The following is a 23034-nucleotide window of genomic DNA, read 5'->3' on the forward strand; positions in this document are numbered from 1 at the left end:
GACAATGCTCTAATGATGAAGGTCATCACACTTTTATTTACTTACAACTCAAGAATTACAGCTCGATAGTTAGAACAAAATGTGACTCTATATGAATGCCTCCGGCGGTGTACCGGGATGTGCAATGAATCAAGAGTGGCATGTATGAAAGAATTATGATCGGTGGCTTTGCCACAAATACAATGTCAACTGCATGATCATGCAAAGCAATATGACAATGATGAAGCGTGTAATAATAAACGAAACGGTGGAAAGTTGCATGGCAATCTATCTCGGAATGGCTATGGAAATGTCATCATAGGTAGGTATGGTGCTGTTTTGAGGAAGGTATATGGTGGGTTCATGGTACCTACGAAAGTTGTGTGGTACTAGAGAGGCTACAATGGTGGAAGGATGAGAGTGCGTATAATCCATGGACTCAACATTAGTCATATAGAACTCACATACTTATTGCAAAAGTCTATTAGCTATAGAAACAAAGTACTACACACATGCTCCTATGGGGATAGATTGGTAGGAAAAGACCATCGCTTGTCCCCGACCGCCACTCATAAGGAATACAATCGAAAAATATCTCATGCTCCAACTTCGTTACATAACGGTTCACCATACGTGCATGCTACGGGACTCACAGACCTTAACACAAGTATTTCTCAAATTCACAACTACTCACTAGCATGACTCTAATATCACCATCTTCATATCTCAAAACAATCATAAGGAATCAAACTTCTCATATTATTCAATGCACTTTATATGAAAGTTTTTATTTTATCCCTCTTGGATTCCCATCATATTAGGACTAAATTCATAACCTAAGCAAATTACCATGCTTTTTAGAGACTCTCAAAATAATATAAGTGAATCATGAGAGTTCAACAATTTCTTAAAAATAAAACTACCGCCGTGCTCTAAAAATATATAAGTGAAGCACAAGAGCAAATGACAAACTACTGCAAAAGATATAAGTGAAGATCAATGAGTAGCCGAATAATTATGTAACTATGTGAAGACTCCTCATAAATAAAATTTCAGATCTTAAGTACTTTATCTAAACAGCAAGCAAAATAAATAAAACGACATTGCAAAGATAGCACATATCATGTAAAGAAGCTAAAACTTAGGCTCAACCAAAACTGACCGATAGTTGTTGAAGAAGATAGGTGGGATGCCAACCGGGGCATCCCCAAGCTTAGATGCTTGAGACTTCTTGAAATATTGACTAGGGATGCCTTGGGCATCCCCAAGCTTGAGCTTTTGTGTCTCCTTAATTCCATTCATATCGCGGTTTTCCCTAAATCTTAAAAACTTCATCCGCACCAAACTCAACAAGAACTCGTGAGATAAGTTAGTATAAATCCATGCTAAACTTTATCATTCTCTACTGTAGAAAATCACTAAAATTGTAATTTGACATTGCATACTAAATGCCTCTGCATATTTAATACTCCTATCATCAAATAGAATCATTAAACATGCAAACATATGCAAACAATGTAATCATAACAGCAATCTGTCTAAACAGGATAGTCTATAAAGAATGCAAGAAGAATCATACTTATTTAACTCCAAAAATTGTGAAAAATTGCCACACTATAGATAATTTTTTGTTAGTCATTGTGTAAAGATTTCAAGATTTTATCATGTTCTGACTATTCACAAATATTCAAAACATAACAGCAAACTTTCTGTTTTTAAAACAGCAACATATGGACTTGCAAAATAAGCATGGCAAAGGCTATACTTGCCGTTTTTATTGATGTAAAAGATGTAAAACATTACTCTAAATAATATCAAGCAAATGCTAATAAAATAAAATGACGCTCCAAGCGAAACACATATCATGTGGTGAATAAAAATATAGCTCCAAGTAAGGTTACCGATGAACGAAGACGAAAGAGGGGATGCCTTCCGGGGCATCCCCAAGATTAGGCTCTTGGTTGTCCTTGAATATTACCTTGGGGTGCCTTGGGCATCCCCAAGCTTAGGTTCTTGCCACTCCTTATTCAGTAGTCCATCAAAACTTTACCCAAAACTTGAAAACTTCACAACACAAAACTCAACAGAAAACTCGTAAGCTCCGTTAGTATAAGAAAGCAAATCACCACTTAGGTACTGTTAAGACAAGATTCATAATTCTTCCTCACATGATTCATATTGTACCATATCATTTCTACAATTTATATTAAGCAATATAAGCCATAGAAACTAGAAAACAAGCAAACTATGCATCGAAAAAAGAATCTGTCAAAAACAGAACAGTCTGTAGTAATATGTAACTCCCAAATACTTCTGTAACTCCAAAAATTCTGAGAAATTAGAAAGCCCTAGGCAATTTGTTTATTAATCCATTGCAAAAAGAATCAGTATTTTATCGCGCTTTTGTTAAAAACGAAAACTAATCTCCTTGCCGCAAAAGTTTCTGTTTTTCAGCAAGATCAAATCAACTATCACCATAAGCCATCCCAAAGGTCTTACTTGGTACTTTATTGAAACAAAATCTATAAAACATGATTACTACAGTAGCATAATCATGTGTACACACAAAAAAAAGTAGGTATAAATGTTGGGTTGTCTCCCAACAAGTGCTTTTCTTTAATACCTTTCTAGCTAGGCATGATGATTTCAATGATGCTCATATAAAAGATAGGAATTGAAACATAAAGGGAGCATCATGAAGCATATGACAAGCACATTTAAGTCTAACCCACTTCCTATGCATAGGGATTTTGTGAGCAATCAACTTATGGGAACAAGAATCAACTATCATAGGAAACCAAAACAAGCATAGCTTCAAGATTTTCAACACATAGAGAGGAAACTTGATATTATTGCAATTCCTACAAGCATATGTTCCTCCTTCATAATAAATTCAGTATCATCATGAATGAATTCAACAATATAACCATCACATAAAGCATTATTTTCATGATGCACTAGCATAGAAATTTTACTACTCTCCACATAGGCAAAATTCTTCTCATTCATAGTAGTGGGATGAGCAAATTCAAAAAAATAGCCATCATGGGATTGAAAATTAAAATCAAGATGAAAAGTTTCGTTGTTATAATTATTCTTCATAGCATACGTGTCATCACAACAATCATCATAGATAGGTGGCATGCTTTTATCATAATAAATTTGCTCATCAAAACTTGGGGGACAAAAAGTATCATCTTCATCAAACATGGCATCCCCAAGCTTGTGGCTTTACATATCATTAGCATCATGGATATTCAAAGAATTCATACTAACAAAATTGCAATCATGCTCATCATTCAAAGATTTAGTGTCAAACATTTTAATGCATTCTTCTTCTAACACTTTGGCACAATTATCAGAATCCTTATTTTCATGAAAGATATTAAAAGATGAAGCATACGAGGAAACCTTAATTCCTTTTTTTGGTAGTTTTCTTTTATAGACTAAACTAGTGATAAAACAACAAACAAAAAGATTCGATTGAAAGATCTAAAGATATACCTTCAAGCACACACCTCCCCGACAACGGCGCCAAAAAAGAGCTTGATGTCTACTACACAACCTTCTCCTTGTAGACGTTGTTGGGCCTCCAAGTGCAGAGGTTTGTAGGACAGTAGCAAATTTCCCTCAAGTGGATGACCTAAGTTTTATCAATCCGTGGGAGGCGTAGGATGAATATGGTCTCTCTCAAACAACCCTCAAAGAGTCTCTTGTGTCCCCAACACACCCAATACATTATTAAATTGTATAGATGCACTAGTTCGGCGAAGAGATGGTGATACAAGTGCAATATTGATGGTAGATATAGGTTTTTGTAATCTGAAAATACAAAAACAGCAAGGTAACTACTGATAAAAGTGCACGAAAATGGTATTGCAATGCGTTGAAACAAGGCCTAGGGTTCATACTTTCACTAGTGCAAGTTCTATCAACAAGGATAACATAATTAGATAATATAACTACCCCTCAACATGCAACAAAGAGTCACTCCAAAGTCACTAATAGCGGAGAACAAACAAAGAGATTATTGTAGGGTACGAAACGACCGCAAAGTTATTCTTTCCGATCAATCCATTGGGCTATTCCTATAAGTGTCACAAACAGCCCTAGAGTTCGTAGTAAAATAACACCTTAAGACACAAATCAACCAAAACCCTAATTTCACCTAGATACTCCAATGTCACCTCAAGTATCCGTGGGTATGATTATACGATATGCATCACACAATCTCAGATTCATCTGTTCAACCAACACAAAGAACTTCAAAGAGTGCCCCAAAGTTTCTATCAGAGAGTCAAGACGAAAACGTGTGCCAACCCCTATGCATAAGTTCACAAGGTCACAGAACTCGCAAGTTGATCACCAAAACGTACATCAAGTGGATCATGTGAATATCCCATTGTCACCACAGATAAGCACATGCAAGACATACATCAAGTGTTCTCAAATCCTTAAAGACTCAATCCGATAAGATAACTTCAAAGGGAAAACTCAATTCATCAAAAGGAGATAGAGGGGGAGAAACATCATAAGATCCAACTATAATAGCAAAGCTCGCGGTACATTAAGATCGTGCCATATCAAGAACACGAGAGAGAGAGAGAGAGATCAAACACATAACTATTGGTACATACCCTCAGCCCCAAGGGTGAACTACACCCTCCTCGTCATGGAGAGCATCGGGATGATGAAGATGGCCACTAGTGATGGATCCCCCCTCCGGCAGGGTGCCGGAATAGGGTCCCAATTGGTTTTTGGTGGCTATAGAGGCTTGCGGCGGCGGAACTCCTGATCTAGGTTTCTTTTCGGGGGGTTTCTGTATTTATAGGAATGTTTGGCGTTGGTATCACGTCAGGGGGGGGGGGGGTCTCCGAGTCATCCACGAGATAGGGGGGCGAACCCAGGAGGTAGGGCGCGCCCTCCACTCTCGTGGATGGCTTGGGACTCTTCTGGCCCAACTCTTTTACTTCGGGGGCTTCTTTTGGTCCATTAAAAATCATCAAAAATTGGCACGTCAATTGGACTACGTTTGGTATTCCTTTTCTGTAAAACTCAAAAACAAGGAAAAAAACAGAAACTGGCACTAGGCTCTAGGTTAATAGGTTAGTCCCAGAAATCATATAAAATAGCATATAAATGCATATAAAACATCCAAGATTGATAATATAATAGCATGGAACAATCCAAAATTATAGATACGTTGGAGACGTATCAACGTCGCCCGATACAGAGGCGCCGCACACCCCCATGCTTCACCGACGAGGTAATGGAGCACCAGTTCCCAGAAGGGTTTAAACCCGTGAACATTGAATCATACGATGGAATGACAGATCCCGCAGTATGGATCAAAGATTTTCTTCTCCATATCCACATGGCCCGCGGTGATGATCTCGACTCCATCAAGTACCTCCCGCTAAAATTAAAGGGACCAGCTCGGCACTGATTAAACAGCCTCCCAGAAAACTCTATTGGTACCTGGGAAGACTTGGAAGATTCCTTTAGAGATAACTTCCAAGGTACCTATGTTTGGCCTCCAGACGTCGATGACCTCAGCCGCATAGTCCAGCAACCTGGATAATCAGCCCGGAAGCTATGTACCAGGTCCTTAATTAAAAAGAACCAAACTGTGGACTGCCCGGACGCCGAAGCCCTCGCGGCCTTTAAACACAGCGTCCGGGACGAGTGGCTCGCCCAACACCTCAGCCAAGAAAAACTGAATTCCATGGCAGCCCTTACCGCACTAATGACCCGCTTTTGCATGGGAGAAGACAGCTCGCTCACTCGTAGAAGCAACATCACCAGCGACCTTGGCACCTCCGAAGCCAGAGACGGCAACGGCAAGCCACAATGCAACAAACACAAGCATCGAAGCAACAACGAAGATACTGAAGATACGGCGGTCAACGCCGGATTCAGTGGCTCTAAACCTGGTCAGCGAAAGAAGCCATTCAAAGGAAACAAAGATGGTCCATCTAGTTTGGACAGAATACTCGATAGTCCTTGCCAGATTCACGGCACCCCTAACAAGCCTGCCAATCATACTAACAGAAATTGTTGGGTCTTTAAGCAGGCCAGTAAGCTAAACACCAAACATAAGGGGAAAGGGCCGCCCAGCGAGGACGACGATGAAGGGCCTCGCCCGCCGAACACAAGGCGACAGAAGAAATTTTCCCCCTAGGTCAAAACGGCGAATATGAAATACGTTACTCATATCCCTAAGTGGGAGCGCAAGCGCGCATTAAGGGACGTCTATGCCATAGAGCTAGTCGCCCCAAAATTTAACCCATGGTCAGTCTGCCCGATCACTTTCAATCGCAGAGACCATCCAACCAGTATCCGTCATGTAGGTTCGGCCGCATTGGTCCTCGGTCCAATTATCAACGGATTCCAACTCACGCGAGTCCTTATGTACGGCGGCAGCAGTCTTAACCTGCTTTATCAGGACACTGTCTGCAAAAATGGGCATTGATCCGTCAAGAATCAAGCCCACCAAAACCACCTTCAAAGGAGTGATACCCGGGGTAGAGGCCTGTTGCACAGGTTCCATAACGCTGGAGGTAGTCTTCGGCTCACCGGATAGTTTCCGAAGCAAAGACTTGATCTTCGGCATCGTCCCTTTCCGCAGTGGCTATCATGCACTGCTCGAACGAACCGCGTTCGCCCCCTTCAATGCGGTCCCACACTATGCTTATCTAAAGCTCAAGATGCCTAGACCATGTAGTGTTATAACGGTTAATGGAAACATGGAGCGCTCTCTCCGTACTGAGGATCACACTACGGCCCGCGTAGCCGAAATCCAGGGTAGCCTTATCAAGCCGAATACTACATCGGCGGTCAAGCCACCGGACACTGTCAAACGAGTCCGATCTACCCTACAGAATGACAGTCCAACTCGTCAAGAGCTAGATTAGTAATTCAGCCTCTGTCACAGCCCCAACTAGATTGCGGCATATGTACCGCGCGTACATAACTATGCACTAAAGATACCATGGGCTAGGGCGGAGGCCTACTAAAGATATAGTCCACAATACGGTTTGATCCTATCCGGACCCTCATATTCTTTCTTTTCTTCTTCTTATTTTTATTTTTCAGGTTCTTTACAACCCACACCACTTTTCGACGGTACCAAGGGCCCTTCTTTCAGGCCCCTTATGTATGCTCAATCGTTTATCCTCTCAAAGGATCACACACCAAGGCGACAAGCAGCGCAGACGTGTGGTAAAGTATCCAAAGGATCGTCAAGATCATCTTCCCCTTTTCAGGACCTGTATACTGCTTTCCCTTGTGCTCGACATGTAAAATAGCCTAGAAAAAATACGCTTTGACGTGTCAATCAGACTATAATGGAAATAGTTTCGCCCAACCCTGTTTGGTATTGGCTTATTTCCTAATCTGTATTCCCTCTTTACGTCATATTGTTGTATATACATCGGCCCGATTCAAATCGCCAGGGGCTTTATCCGGCCACGTATATTTTTCAAACAAAATAAGTCTGAACACTTTTATAGTATGCTTCGGCGTCCCAAATATGGCACTATATGCATCGGCTCCGAATCATGTCTTTGGTCAATAGTTGGGTTGCCCGGCTCCTGTGATTACCACGTTACGTTCTGCTTGTTCGGCTAAGGTAGTAAAGGTTGAACTACTGCGATTGTGTTTCTGGTTCGTCCGGTCAAACACCTCAGTAGAGAAAGCCGAAAACTGACTGTCATGATGCGGCAAGAGCTGGTCAGCAATTCGGCGACCTACTTAATCTCTAGCGATTTCTTTCGTATTACACGAAGGACTGGCTCTTTCTAGTCACGTGCTTAAGGCATCCAAGTTCGGATAGCCGCATACGCACCAGGGGCTATTTCACAGTCCCATTGTTAAACTCCTATGGCTAAGTGAGAATAATAAAGCCGCATAGTCCAATTGCCTGGTCCGCCGCACTAACACCTCCTTCACAGACTAAGACGTTGGGTCAAGTGTGGTTATGTGCTACCCCGAACACCCCTGTAGTATCTACGTGGGGGCTGAAGCCGACGACTGGCAAACTCTCAGGGATAAAAATGACCGCACGGGAGGAAAAACACTTTAAAATAAATAGCATGAATATATTACAAAGCTTTGGCTCATACAACGCCTAGGCAGTCCAGATGCATTCACTCGAATATGATGTCTTTCGAGCATTGGCCCTCTATCAAGCGGGCACCCTCTAGGACGTCTTCAAAATAGCGTTCCGGCATGCGATGATCCTTTCCTCCAGGTGGACCCTCAACTACCACGATGGCGGCCTTCATCTTCACCCAGTGCATTTTGACACAGGCAAAGGCCATCCGCGCACCTTCTATGCACGTTGAGCGCTTCACTGCCTCTACTTGGGGCAAGGCATCGCCAAGCCGCTTGACCAAGCTGAAGTAGCTGCTCGGAATGGGTCTGGCTGTCCATAGCCGGACTATGATGTCCTTCATGGCCAAACCGGACATCCTATGAAGCTCCGCCAGCTGCATCATCTGGTTGTTTAGCAGGGCTGGCCACTCTGGCGCCAAGTACTAAGACCAAAAGAGCTTCTCTGTCGTGTTCCCTTCTTGGGCCCGGAAATACTGGGCGGCATCGGCAGCACTCCTCAGGAGATCCGCAAGGGTGTCTGGAGTACTCCATAGTCGATTTAGCAAAGCATATCTTCAACCGCCGAATATACTCTGTAAAAGAAAAGGCTTACCAGCCGCTATCTGTTCGTCTTGCTTGATCTCCTTGCGAGCCACCCAAGACTCGGACCGCACCTCCTTCGCCTCTTGAAGAGCCTTGGTGAGTTCGTCCACTTGGGCCTTGTTACTCTCCTCCAAGGACTCACACTTGTTGGCGGCCTCCTGGAGCACTTGCTCCACTTCGGCCACCCTCGCCTCATACTGGCGGCGGGCGACCTTTTCGGCCTCTACATCCACAGCCGCTTTGTCTGTGGCCTCTTTGCTTGCCCTCGCCTCCTCCTTGGCTTCAGTAAGGGCACTCTTGAGGGCCTTGACCTCGGTCGTGTTGCCTACAATCATATACATAGCAGCGCATGAGCTTCAACTCTGAGCTTGCATTATAATTTAGGCTTGTAAGGGGTCTTTTAAAAGCACACCTTGGGCGTCATCAAACTGCTTGTTAATACAATCGATCTCATCATCAGCCATTTTCAGTTTTCGCTGGAGTTCGGAAACTTCAGAGTCCTTGGCTGAAGCCGCCAACAGTGAAGCCTATTTATCAACATATATAAACGCGTTATCTCCGGCGAATGTTGGATCCTGTGTACGGCTCCTTTTTCCAAAAGCCGAACAGAGTCTCAGGGGCTACTATCTATACACAGGCATATTCTTCCAATGCGAAAAGCGGCTAAGCATATTATATCACATACCTCAAAGCCTGTTAACAGGATAGTGAAAGCTTCGTTCAGTCCGCTTTTGGCAGACTGAACCTTCTCAACTACTATACCCATCAAGGTACGGTGCTCTTCCATGACGGAGGCACGTTGAAGTGCTTCCCTCAACATATCTGATACGTCTCCATCGTATCTACTTTTCCAAACACTTTTGACCTTGTTTTGGACTCTAACTTGCATGATTTGAATGAAACTAACCCGGACTGACATTGTTTTCAGCAAAATTGTCATGGTGTTCTTTTTGTGCAGAAATAAAATTCTCAGAATGACCAAAAACTTCACGAAGAATATTTTTGGAATTTATAAAAAATACTGGCAAAAGAGTCAACACCAAGGGTCCCACACCCTGTCCACGAGGGTGGGGGCGCGCCCCCTGTCTCGTGGGCCCCCTAAGGCTCCACCGACATCAACTCCTACTCTATATATTCACCTTCGGGGAGAAAAAAATTAGGGAGAAGGATTCATCGCATTTTACAATACGGAGCCGCCGCCAAGCCCTAATCTCTCTCGGGAGGGCTGATGTGGAGTCCGTTCAGGGCTCCGGAGAGGGGAATTCGTCGCGATCGTCATCATCAACCTTCCTCCATCACCAATTTCATGATGCTCGCCTCCGTGTGTGAGTAATTCCAACGTAGGCTTGCTAGACGGTGACGAGTTGGATGAAATTTATCATGTAATTGAGTTAGTTTTGTTAGGGTTTGATCCCTAGTATCCATTATGTTCTGAGATTGATGTTGCTATGACTTTGCTATGCTTAATGCTTGTCACTAGGGCCCGAGTGCCATAATTTGAGATCTGAACCTATTATGTTTTCATGAATATATGTGAGTTCTTGATCCTATTTTGCAAGTCAATAGTCACCTACTATATGTTATGATCCGGGTGTAGGTCCCGGCTGTCAGTCTCTCTGGTCACCGGCTTCTCCGTCGACTGCTGGGGCCCGCCGCCTGGTGGGTCCCACCGGCTGGTCTGGTACGGAGCCGACAGGCCGCCTCCGCCGCTCACGGGTCTTGGCGGCTACGGATTACTGTTGCCATGATGCTAATGACGCTTGCTTGGTTAGGGGAGCGTGGTTACTGTCCCGTCGCCTAGCGAGCGATCCCTGTAGCCACCCTGCATCTTACCTGGTTAATGGTGCGTGGGGCCCCGAGGAAGGAACGGGCCGAATGCGGGGAGCCGGCCTCCCTCGGTTCCGACTGGTGAGGCACCCGCCGTCTTCCGGGCTCTCGCCGACCGCCAGGGCCCGCCGTCTTTGGGATGTACCGACAAGCGGTCATGGGAAAAGGGCTTCTCCTGTCATGAATGATGTCAGGGGCGGAGTGGCAACAGTGCCGCGCCGGGCGGAGATCTCCGTCTGTACGGAGCACTATGGCCACGCCCAGCCCTGGATACGGGGGGATGGGCCATACTGCAGCCACACCCTATCTTGTCTTCTTAATGGGGGCACAGACTTTGAGGGCGCCATGGGCCGACTGCTAGGGGCCGTCCTTTCTGGAGGTCGCCTACTAGGAGTCGGCCCGTCTTGGAGCCGCCTTCTTGAGCATGGCTGCCTTCTGGCAGTCGGCCGTTCAGCCAGCCGGCCGCCAGAAGGCAGAACTCCATCTTGACGTCTTAAGGGGCACAGCCGGCCCCGATGTCTTGAAAGGTTCTGGGGCTCGGGTTAGGCTTCCCGTGGCCCATTACTCCGACACTTCTAGAGACCATCTGGATAGTTGTGTTGGTTGTGTTTTCAGGGAAAGAACTGTTGAGCAAGCTGAATTGCTATTGGATAATATGTTGAGTAATGAAAATGATTGGACACTTCCTGAACCAACTCCTAAACCAACTCCGAAGAAAAGGGGTATTCTATTTCTCAATCCTGAAGATATGCAAGAGGCAAAGAAATCTATTGAAGAAAAAAGTATTAAAGCTGAAGATGTTAAGAATTTACCACCTATTGAATAAATACATGGTCTTGATAACCCGACACATGTAGTAAAGGTAAATTCTCTCTATAGATTTGATGAAGCTAATATTCCTCGGTATAAGTCTACTAGCTAATGCTTAGATGAGTTTGATAATTTTATTGTTAAACAAGAAAACTTCAATGCTTATGTTGGTAGACAATTGAAACATAATGCTTATATGCTTGAACACTTGAGTGATTATATGTCTAGAGTTAAAGGTGAACTTAGACTTATTAGTAAACATGATTGTATGGTTACCACTAAAGTAGAACAAGTGCTTAAAGCTCAGAATGATTTTCTCAATGAATTAAATAATAATAAAAATGATAATGTTGTTAGAGTTGTGACTAGAGGGGGTAAAATGATTCAGGAACCTTTGTATCCTGAGGGCCACCCTAAGAGAATTAAGCAAGATTCTCAGAGAACTAATGATGATGCACCAAGTTCTTCTAAGAAGAAGAAAAAGAAAACTAATAGGGCTTTGCATGCTTCTAGTGAACATGTTCTTAACACACCTGAGAATCCCAATGATATTTCTATTTCTGATGTTGAAACACTATCTGGTAATGAACATGAACCTAGTGATAATATTAATGATGATGTTCATGTTGATGCTCAACCTAGCAATAACAATGATGTAGAGATTGAACCTGTTGTTGATCTTGATAACCCACTATCAAAGAATCAACGTTATGATTAGAGAGACTTCATTGCTAGGAAGCACGGTAAAGAAAGAGAACCATGGGCTCAGAAACCCTTGCCTTTTCCTCCTAAACCATCCAAGAAAAATGATGACGATGATTTTGAGCGCTTTGCTGAAATGATTAGACCTATCTTTTTGCGTATGCGTTTGACTGATATGCTTAAAATGAATCCTTATGCCAAGTATATGAAAGATATTGTTACAAATAAAAGAAAGATACCGGAAGCTGAAATTTCCACCATGCTTGCTAATTATACTTTTAAGGGTGGAATACCAAAGAAACTAGGAGATGCCGGAGTACCAACTATACCAGGCTCCATTAAAAGAAACTATGTTAAATTGCTTTATGTGATCTTGAAGCCGGTGTTAGTGTTATGCCTCTCTCTTTATATCGTAGACTTGATTTGAATAAGTTGACACCTACTGAAATATATTTGCGAATGGCTGATAGATCAACTGCTATACCTGTCGGTATTTGTGAGGATGTGCCTGTTGTGGTTGCAAACGTTACTATTTTAATAGACTTTGTTATTCTTGATATTCCTGAGGATGATAGTATGTCGATTATCCTTGGTAGACCATTTTTGAATACTATAGGGGCTGTTATTGATTGCAACAAAGGCAATGTCACTTTTCATGTTAATGGTAATGAGCATACGTTACACTTTCCGAGGAAACAACCTCAAGTCCACAGTATCAATTCTATTGGAAAAATTCCAACAATTATTATTGGAGGTTTTGAATTTCTCTTCCTACTGTCAAGAAGAAATATGATATTCTTAATGTTGGGGATATGCATATCCCCGTTGAGGTAACTTAGTGTTATTCAAAAATTCTCCGGTTTCATGCGATTCAGAAAGAGTTTGTTAACAAGACTTGATCAACCTTGTTAATGGATTCCTTTTTTGATGAGCATGAGATGGATGAAGTTAGAAAGCACAACCCTCTGTACCCTCCTTTTACTTTCTGTTATTTAGATTAAATAAAGCAAAATTAGTATTTTCTGTCTGTTTTCTGAATTATCCTTACAATAAAAATACCCCAAAAACAAAAGTTCTCCAAATGTCCTGAAAATTTTATATGATTTTTTCTAGAATATTTAATAATTATTGGCACTAAGAACACACCAGGGGGCACACCACCTGGCCACAAAGGTTCAGGGCGCGCCAACTGATGACCCACAAGTATAGGGGATCTATCGTAGTCCTTTCGATAAGTAAGAGTGTCGAACCCAACGAGGAGCAGAAGGAAATGATAAGCGGTTTTCAGCAAGGTATTCTCTGCAAGTAGTGAAATAAGTGGTAACAGATAGTTTTCTGATAAGATAAATTGCAACGAGCAATAAGTAACAAAAGTAAACAAAGTGCAGCAAGGTGGCCGAATCCTTTTTATAACAAAGGACAAGCCGGAACAAACTCTTATAATAGGAAAAGCGCTCCCGAGGACACATGGGAATATCGTCAAGCTAGTTTTCATCACGTGCATATGATTCGCGTTCGATACTTTGATAATTTGATATGTGGGTGGACCGGTGCTTGGGTGTTGTTCTTACTTGAACAAGCATCCCACTTATGATTAACCTCTATTGCAAGCATCCGCAACTACAACAAAAGTATTAAGATAAACCTAACCATAGCATGAAACATGTGGATCCAAATCATCCCCTTATGAAGCAATGCATAAACTAGGGTTTAAGCTTCTATCACTCTAGCAACACATCATCTACTTATTACTTCCCAATGCCTTCCTCTAGGCCCAAATAATGGTGAAGTGTTATGTAGTCGACATTCACATAACACCACTAGAGGCTAGACAACATACATCTTATCAAAATATCAAATGAATACCAAATTCACATGACTACTAATAGCAAGACTTCTCCCTTGTCCTCAGGAACAAACGTAATTACTCACAAAGCATATTCATGTTCATAATCAGAGGGGTAATAATATTCATATAGGATCTGAACATATGATCTTCCACCAAATAAACCAACTAGCATCAACTACAAGGAGTAATCAACACTACTAGCAACCTACTAGCACCAATCCCGGACTTTGAGACAAGAATTGGATACAAGAGATGAACTAGGGTTTGGAGATGAGATGGTGCTGGTGAAGATGTTGATGGAGATTGCCCTCTCCCTATGAGAGGAGCGTTGGTGATGACGATGGTGATGATTTCCCCCTCCCGGAGGGAAGTATCCCCGGCAGAACAGCTCTGCCGGAACTCTAGATTGGTTCCGCCAAGGTTCCGCCTCGTGGCAGCGGAGTCTCGTCCCGAAAAGTTCCTCTTTATTTTTTTCTCATCGAAAGACTTCATATAGGAGAAGCTGGATGTCGGAGAGCCACCAGGGGGCCCACGAGGTAGGGGCGCGCCCTAGGGGGGCGCGCCGCCACCCTCATGAGCAGGGTGTGGGCCCCCTGACCTTCATCTTTGGCGAGGATTTTTCTTTATTTATTTTAAGATGTTCCGTGGAGTTTCAGGACTTTTGGAGTTGCGCAGAATAGGTCTCTAATATTTGCTCCTTTTCTAGTCCAGAATTCCAGCTGCCGGCATTCTCCCTCCTTATATAAACCTTGTAAAATAAGAGAGAATAGCCATAAGTATTGTGACATAAAGTGAAATAACAGCCCATAATGCAATAAATATCAATATAAAAGCATGATGCAAAATGGACGTATCAATTCCCCCAAGCTTAGACCTTGCTTGTCCTCAAGCGAAAAGCCGATAACAATAAATATGTCCTCATGTTTAGAGGTAGAGGCATCGATAAAAATTAAAATACGAACATGAAGGCATCATGATTATTCTCATAATAGCAACATATATAGATTTTGTCATATGATTACTTATGTGTCAAGTGATGATCTATTCACAATGCAAAAGTATAAATCATAAACCTTATTGGGCTCCGACAAACTATAATCTCAGTCATTGAAGCAATTGCAATTTATCATAACATCGGAAAGAGTCTATGTCAGAGCTAAAAAGCAAGTCCACATACTCAACTATCATTTAGTCCTCCATAATTGCTAACACTCACGCAATACTTGCGATTACGGAGTTTTAATCGGACACAGAGAAAGATAGGGGCTTATGGTTTTGCCGCACAACCTTTTACCTCAAGGGTAATGTCAACAATAATGGTTCATGCTCCCCTACATCCAATTAGATATATATATATGTAATGTTCTTTCCAACATGCTGAGCTTGCCAAAGGATAAAATGAAAAAGAAAAGGTGAAGATCACCATGACTCTTGCATAAGGTAGAAGGTAATAATAAAGGATAGGCCCTTCGTAGAGGGAAGCAGAGGTTGCCATGCACATTTATGGTTGGATGCATAAAATCTCAATGCGAAAGAACGTCACTTTATATTGCCCCTTGTGATATGAACCTTTATTATGCAGTCCGTCGCTTTTATTACTTCCACATCACAAGATCGTATAAAGCTTATTTCTCCCACACCAATCAATCATACATATTTAGAGCAATTTTTATTGCTGTGCACCAATGACAACTTACTTGAAGGATCTTACTCAATCCATAGGTAGATATGGTGGACTCTCATGGCAAAACTGGTTTAAGGGTATTTGGAAGCACAGGTAGTATTTCTACTTGTTGTTGAGAATTTGGCTAGCATGAGGGGGAAAGGCAAGCTCAACAAGTTAGAGGATCCATGACAACATACTTTATCTCAGATATAAGAAAGACATAACTCATTACGTTGTCTTCCTTGTCCAACATCAACCCTTTAGCATGTCATATTTTAATGAGTGCTCCTAATCATAAAAGATGTCAATGATAATATATCTATATGTGAAAACCTCTCTTTCCTTCTTACTTCCTATTAATTGCAACAATGACCAAAGCTATGTCTGCCAACTCCCAACAACTTTTAATCATCATACTCTTTCTATGTGAAGTCATTACTCTCAATAAGATCAATATGAACTTTTTGTTTCTTTTTATTCCTTTTCTCTTTTCTTTTATTCACCCAAGATCATGGCAAAATAATCAAGCCCTTGACTCAACACTCATCTTTATTATATATAGCTCACTGACTCGATTACATAGAGAGATCATAAAGCAAAATCAAAACTAGATCATGCCATAAACTTTATTCTACTAGATAAAGATACTACTAATAGGATCGAACTAAGAAAAACAGTAAAGATAGGAGTTGTGATTGTGATACGATACCAGGGCACCTCCCCCAAGCTTGGCAGTTGCCAAGGGGAGTGCACATACCCATGTGATTATATCTCCTTGGTTGGTGAAGAAGGTGAAGGTGACGGATAATCGCACATCGAGCGTAAGAGGTCCTCCAGCTTGCGAATAATGCCCTTGAGTGCAACAATATGCTCCTTCAGCAAAATATTTTCTTGTGTGAGATACTTGTTTTGTATACAAGCTAACTCAATCATCTTGAAAGCTTCGATCTCAGTTGGGGTAAGAAGGTTATGATCAAGTTGAAGGATGTCTTTTGCTGCTGGAGCTTGATCCTCCGTGGCCTTCTTGATCCTTTCATCCTTGTTGACCCTCGTGGGTTCTTCCCTCTTCAGATCTATCTTCATTAGCCAAGCATCATTGTCATCATTGTTGGAGGAGGGAGACGACATGATGCCTAGCCTGGAAAACCCTGACAGAAAAGAGCTCGAAACAAGAACAGAGGAGGTTTGCGTGATACGGGAGTCAAAACCTTCGGGAGAATATATAATGAATTTTTACCGACCAAAATACGTATCGTGTAAGAAAACAGAGTCCGGAAGGCACACGAGGTGCTCACGAGGTAGGGGGTGCGCCCAGAGGGGTAGGGCGCGCCAACCACCCTCGTGGGGCCCTCGTGTCCTTCCTGGACTGCTACTTATTTTTTCTATTTTTCTAAATATTCCAAAACGGAGAAATATTGCCTTAAATATTGTTTTGGAGTCGGTTTACTTACCGTACCACATACCTATTCCTTTTCGGAGTCTGAAACGTTCCAGAAAGTGTCCCTTATGTATTCCTCCGGGGTTACGGTTTCAATAATATTGGTTTCAACATTTATGGGATTACCTGAGATATAATGTTTAATTCTTTGACCGTTTACCACCTTCGGATTTGTTCCCTCGAAGTTGTTGATTTTTATGGCACCGGAACGATAGACCTCCTCGATAACATAGGGGCCTTCCCATTTAGAGAGAAGTTTTCCTGCAAAAAATCTTAAACGAGAGTTGTATAGCAATACATAATCACCTATATTAAAATCACGCTTTTGTATCCTTTTGTCATGCCATCTTTTAACTTTTTCTTTAAGCTTGGGTTCTCCATTCATCGAGTGAGCTAATATCAAATAACCTCTTTTCACCGGTAAGTTTGAAATCATAGTTGAGCTCTTTAATAGCTCAATATGCCTTATGTTCTAGTTCGAGAGGTAAGTGACATGCTTTGTAACGCCCTCGATGTGGCTATATCTCCCACGTGTCGAAGCTTGACTTAGAGGCATAACCGCATTGAAAGCAATGTCACAAGTGAGGTAATCTTCACACGACCCATGTAATACATAAGGGAAAGAGATACATAGTTGGCTTACAATCGCCACTTCACACAATACATGAATAAAGCATTACATCATCCAGATACACTCAAGATCCGACTATAGAACCAAAATAAAAGAAGACTACCCCAAATGCTACACAGATCCCCGATCGTCCCGACTGGGCTCCACTACTGATCAACTAGAAACGGAACAACATAATGAACGAGATCTTCATTGAGCTCCTCCTTGAGCTTGGTTGCGTCACCTACACGTCTCAACGGCACCTGCAAGCTGGTTTTGGAAGTATCTGTGAGTCACGGGGACTCAGCAATCTCACACCCTCGCGATCAAGACTATTTAAGCTTATGGGTAAGGTAAAGGTATGAGGTGGAGCTGCAGCAAGCGGCTAGCATATTTGGTGGCTAACAACGCAAATGAGAGCGAGAAGAGAAGGCAAAAGCACGGTCGAACAACTATGATCACGAAGTGATCCTAGAACAACCTATGTCAGACATAACTCCAACACCGTGTTCACTTCCCGGACTCTGCCGAGAATAGACCATCACGGTTACACACGTGGTTGATGCATTTTAATTAAGGTCAACTTCAGGTTTTCTACAACCGGACATTAACAAATTCCCATCTGCCCATAACCGCGGGCACGGCTTTTGAAAGTTCAAATCCCTGCAGGGGTGTCCCAACTTAGCCCATCACATGCTCTCACAGTCAACAAAGGATATTCCTTCTAGCGGGAAGACCCGATCAGACTCAGAATCCCGGTTACAAGACATTTCGACAATGGTAAAACAAGACCAGCAAAGCCACCCGTATGTGCTAACAAATCCCGATAGGAGCTGCACATATCGCGTTCTCAGGGCACACCGGATGAGCCAGACGTCGGGTAAGCCAGCCCAGAGTTTCTCCTGGTAGCCTCGGACATCGCTCTGTTGGACCAACACTTAGAGAAGCACTGGCCCGGGGGGGTTAAAATAAAGATGACCCTTGAGCCGGCCAACTCAAGGGAAAGAAATGGCTAGGTGTCAAAAGGTAAAACCAATTTTGGGCCTTGCTGGAGGAGTTTTATTCAAGGCGAACTGTCAAGGGGTTCCCATTATAACCCAACCGCATGAGGAACGCAAAATCCGGGAACATAACACCAATATGACGGAAACTAGGGCGGCAAGAGTGGAACAAAACACCAGGCATAAGGCCGAGCCATCCACCCTTTACCAAGTATATAGATGCATTAATTAAATAAGAGATATTGTGATATCCCAACAAAATATCCATGTTCCAAACATGGAACAAACTCCAATCATCACCTGAAACTAACAACACTATAAGAGGGGATGAGCAAAGCGGTAACATAGCCAAACAACGGTTTGCTAGGACAAGGTGGGTTAGAGACTTGGCTCAACAATATGGGAGGCAAGATAAGCAAGTGGTAGGTATCGCAGCATAGGCATAGTAAAAGAGCGAGCAACTAGCAAGCAAAGATAGAAGTGATTTCGAGGGTATGGTCATCTTGCCTGATATCCCGCAAGGAAGAAGAACGAGTCCATGAAGAATATAAACGGACGTAGTCGAACGGGTCCTCACAAACGCGACGTTATCGGAACCAACCCGAAGAAGCAACACCGAAAAGAAGCACACAACATAGTAAACAACCAACACACGAACATGGTATGATATGCGGTATGCGGTGCATATGCATGACCTTCAAAGGAACGATTGAACCTGGCCTCAACATGGAAATCCAAGAGTGCCACTAGAAAGGTGATGTGATTTCGGTTGAAATCGATATAAAGATCACTGAAATCGGATGCACGGTTTGGAAATGGCAAGCAAAACAAATATGACACCGGTCTGCGATAATCAGCAAGTAGCCATCTAAATGGATCAAGATAAATATGCTACAATACTCACACATGGCAACAAAATACATGGCAGGGATCCACTCAAGATTCTTGAAAAAAGATGAACACAGAGCTACGGCTAATTCATCCATTAACAGGTTCAAACAAGCATGGCAAAAGTGCAAATGATAACAGGTTTTAGACTTAGTGAAATTAACACAAGTCTGGAATTTACCATCAGGAAGCACACTTTAGAGCATGAAAACTACAAGCTACAGGACCTTAACATGGCAAAGCAAGGCATGGCATGAAGACACTCAAAGCACTTAACAAAAGTCCCTTAGTGACCTTGAGCCAAAAGGGATCAGAAAATACAATTGCAAGCATGTGAACATAACGAAAACATAAACAGATTCAGACTTGGTGAAAAACTGGAGCATGCAAAACAGATTAACAAGTAGGCATGTTTACGAGCTCAATGCACTCACTACAGAGCATGGCATGACAAACTAAGCATACACCCATCAAGAAGACATGGCATAGAAGCTAGACATGGCAAGAACAACAACATAGCATGCACGGATCAATAGCAACATCCTCGGCAAAATCGCTAAACATGTCAACAATCTGCCAGGATTATTTATAGCAAAAGTAGAGCTCAATTGACTCAAGCTAGGGTGCTCCATAAATGCAAACGAAGACATGGCTGGATAGAGCACCACAATGGTAACAAAATATCCTTACTGATCATCCTCAAAAGAGGCACGGATCACTAGGAAACAACATGAACATATGGCACAACAACAAAATCAGGACAAGGACTTGGTGAAATTCTAAGTCCCTGAAATCAGCATTACCGATTATGCTACTTTGCAAGCTTGTGCTAGTCACCACAAATATCACAAAAATACATGGCGAGCACCTCTGTAAAGATGGCATGGCATATAACAAAACATATGTAGAGCTCAGGGTCATAGCATGCACACATTAATCATGGCAAAAATGACAAAAGGCTATTTGCTAAAACAGATCTGACATATTCGTCACATAGCCTCTTCCAACAGCATTTCAGGCGTCAAGATGGGCTCAAATGAAAATGATGCAATGAGATGAAATGATGTACTCGTCGAGACGAACATTTTGATATGCTACACGCACGAATCGGAGCTACGGATGCGGAGTTATGATGTGAGGAAGATGCCAAAAAGTTAGGGTTTCAGGAGGAAAAAGTCAACCCGAGGAATTTCCAGATCTGAGATCTGGCACGCTTCCTGAGGCGGTGGCGGAACTCCTGTTCACCGGAGTTGGCGACGACGGCGGCCGGAGCTCGGGGCCGCGGAGGAGGTTCGTCGGGGGCGGCGATGGTCGGCGGGGAGGCGCGCGGGGGCGCGGGCGGCGCCTGCGAACGCTGCGGCGTCGGGGCCGACTCGGGCGCGGTGGTGCCGGCGAGCACTGCGGCGAGGAGGCGGCGGCGCCAGCGATGTTTGGTGGCGGCCCGTAGGTGAGGCGAGGTGGCGCAGGGCGCCGGAGAGGCGACGGGCGGGCGGCGACGGCGCTGTCGCGCGGTGGAGGCGGTGGCCGACGGCGAGCGCAGCGGCGAGGAGGCGCAGCGGCTGCGTGGCGACGCGCGGTGGAGGCGGCGGCCGGCGGCGAGCGCAGCGGTGGCGGCGTCGGGCGGAGCAGGCAGCGGGCGGCGCGCGGGGGGGGCAGGCGCTCGGGCGGCGGCGGTGGGCCCCGCGGGCCCGATCCGGGCCGCGCGGGCCGACGGCGAGGACGGCGGGCGTGGGACACGTGGCACGTTGCCACTGGCCAGGAGCGGCGGCGGAGTTTTGTCCGGCGGGCGCGGACATGTCCGGCAGCGTGCGTGGGGGGGGGAGTTTTAGGGTTTCATCTTCGGAAATTTTGGAGGGGATCACAAATATATAGGTAGAGGGCTCTAGGAGAGTCCAAATGAGGTGCGGTTTTCGGCCACGCGATCATGATTGAACGGCCGAGATGATGGAGGAGGTTTAGGTAGGTTTTGGGCCAGTTTGGAAGGGTGTTGGGCTGCAACACACACGAGGCCTTTACGGTCCCTCGGTTAACCGTTGTAGTATGAAACAAAGTTCAAATGGTACGAAACTTGACAGGCGGTCTACCAGTAGTAAACCAAGGCCGCATGACAAGTCTCGGTCCAATCCGAGAATGTTTAACACCCGCACACGAAAAGAGGTAGAAAGGGCCACCGGATGACATAGGAGCGCCGGATTGCAAAACAGACAACGGGGAAACTGCTCGGATGCATGAGACGAACATGTGTGCAAATTAAATGCACATGATGACATGATATGTAATGCATGACATGCAAGCAATGACAAGGAAACAACAGCGAATAACTGGAGGACACCTAGCACATCGGTCTCGGGGCGTTACAAAACTCCACCACTACGAGAGGATCTCGTCCCGAGATCTAGAATGGCACCGGAGGGAAAATAGAAGAGAAAGAGAAGAGGTAAAACGAAGTTGCTTCTTTGACAAACGAGTGAAACCACTAGCCTTGAGAGGTTGAACAAATTGTAAGAAAGAAGGCAACGAAGAAGAACAAGGTTGAAAGCACTCTGTTAATAAAGGGGAAAAAGAAAGAACCGATTCGGGTAGAACTTAGGTTGAAAAGATATGGAAGACCTGATAAAATGAAAGAGCTTGAGCAAAGGGACACAACACTCCGGTTAAAAGGATAAGCATGAAAAGAACAGGATTCTGACAAGAACAAGAAGAACATTTGAAGAGAGCAGCAACACAATGCGTCCGGAACAAAAGTAAGAATGGAATGAACGAAGGGAAAAAACGAGAGCACGCTTACAACAAATGCTAGGACGGAGTTGTTGGAAAACCAACAACGAAAAAGGATAAGCTTGATATGGTCTTATGGAATACATCTCAAATTATGAGGTGACAACCTGCCACTCACGGCAAAAGAATTTGATTGGTATGAACGAGGAGACGAGAAAACTATTTCACCGGGAGGATAGATGAAGAACTTGGATCATATATTATCACCATTAATAGCATTAACCCTTTGGGAAAACTTTAGGTGAAATATAACTCTAGATAACTCCAATGACGAGATTGATGGATTTAAAATACATCATTCTTAATAACATGTGAAACATGAGACATGAACTCAAATTATCAAGAATGAAATAATACCACCTCGAATGATACGGTTGAAAGAATTGCACTTTAAAATGCAAGATAAAGAATACTTGAGCTCCTCTGAAAAGAATCTCGATGAACACTTCGAGAAGGAATTAAATCCTTGTGAACCATCATGTACAGCCTGCATGAAGAACTCCGGTAACAAAAAAATGATCAAACGAAATGGAGGATGAAAAGAATAAGGTTGAAGCCTTTCAATGATTTAAATGAATCTCCGTGGTGATGTAATTGCGAGAGCTAGGAACTCCGGGAAAAGAAAAGATAAAGTATCTCGAACCAAGAATGTGATATGATGAACCTCCGGAATAAGGAATTGAATAAACTCGATGAAACAAGAATAAGAATTACATTATGTGTATCCTTCACCAATTAAATTGATGACAATCAATGGATTTGACATATTACTTATTCTCGTAAAGAAGA

This window comes from Triticum urartu, chromosome 2A (genome assembly GCF_056163025.1).
Source record: "Triticum urartu cultivar PI428250 chromosome 2A, HENAU_Tu73, whole genome shotgun sequence".
In the NCBI taxonomy this organism is placed as follows: domain Eukaryota; kingdom Viridiplantae; phylum Streptophyta; class Magnoliopsida; order Poales; family Poaceae; genus Triticum; species Triticum urartu.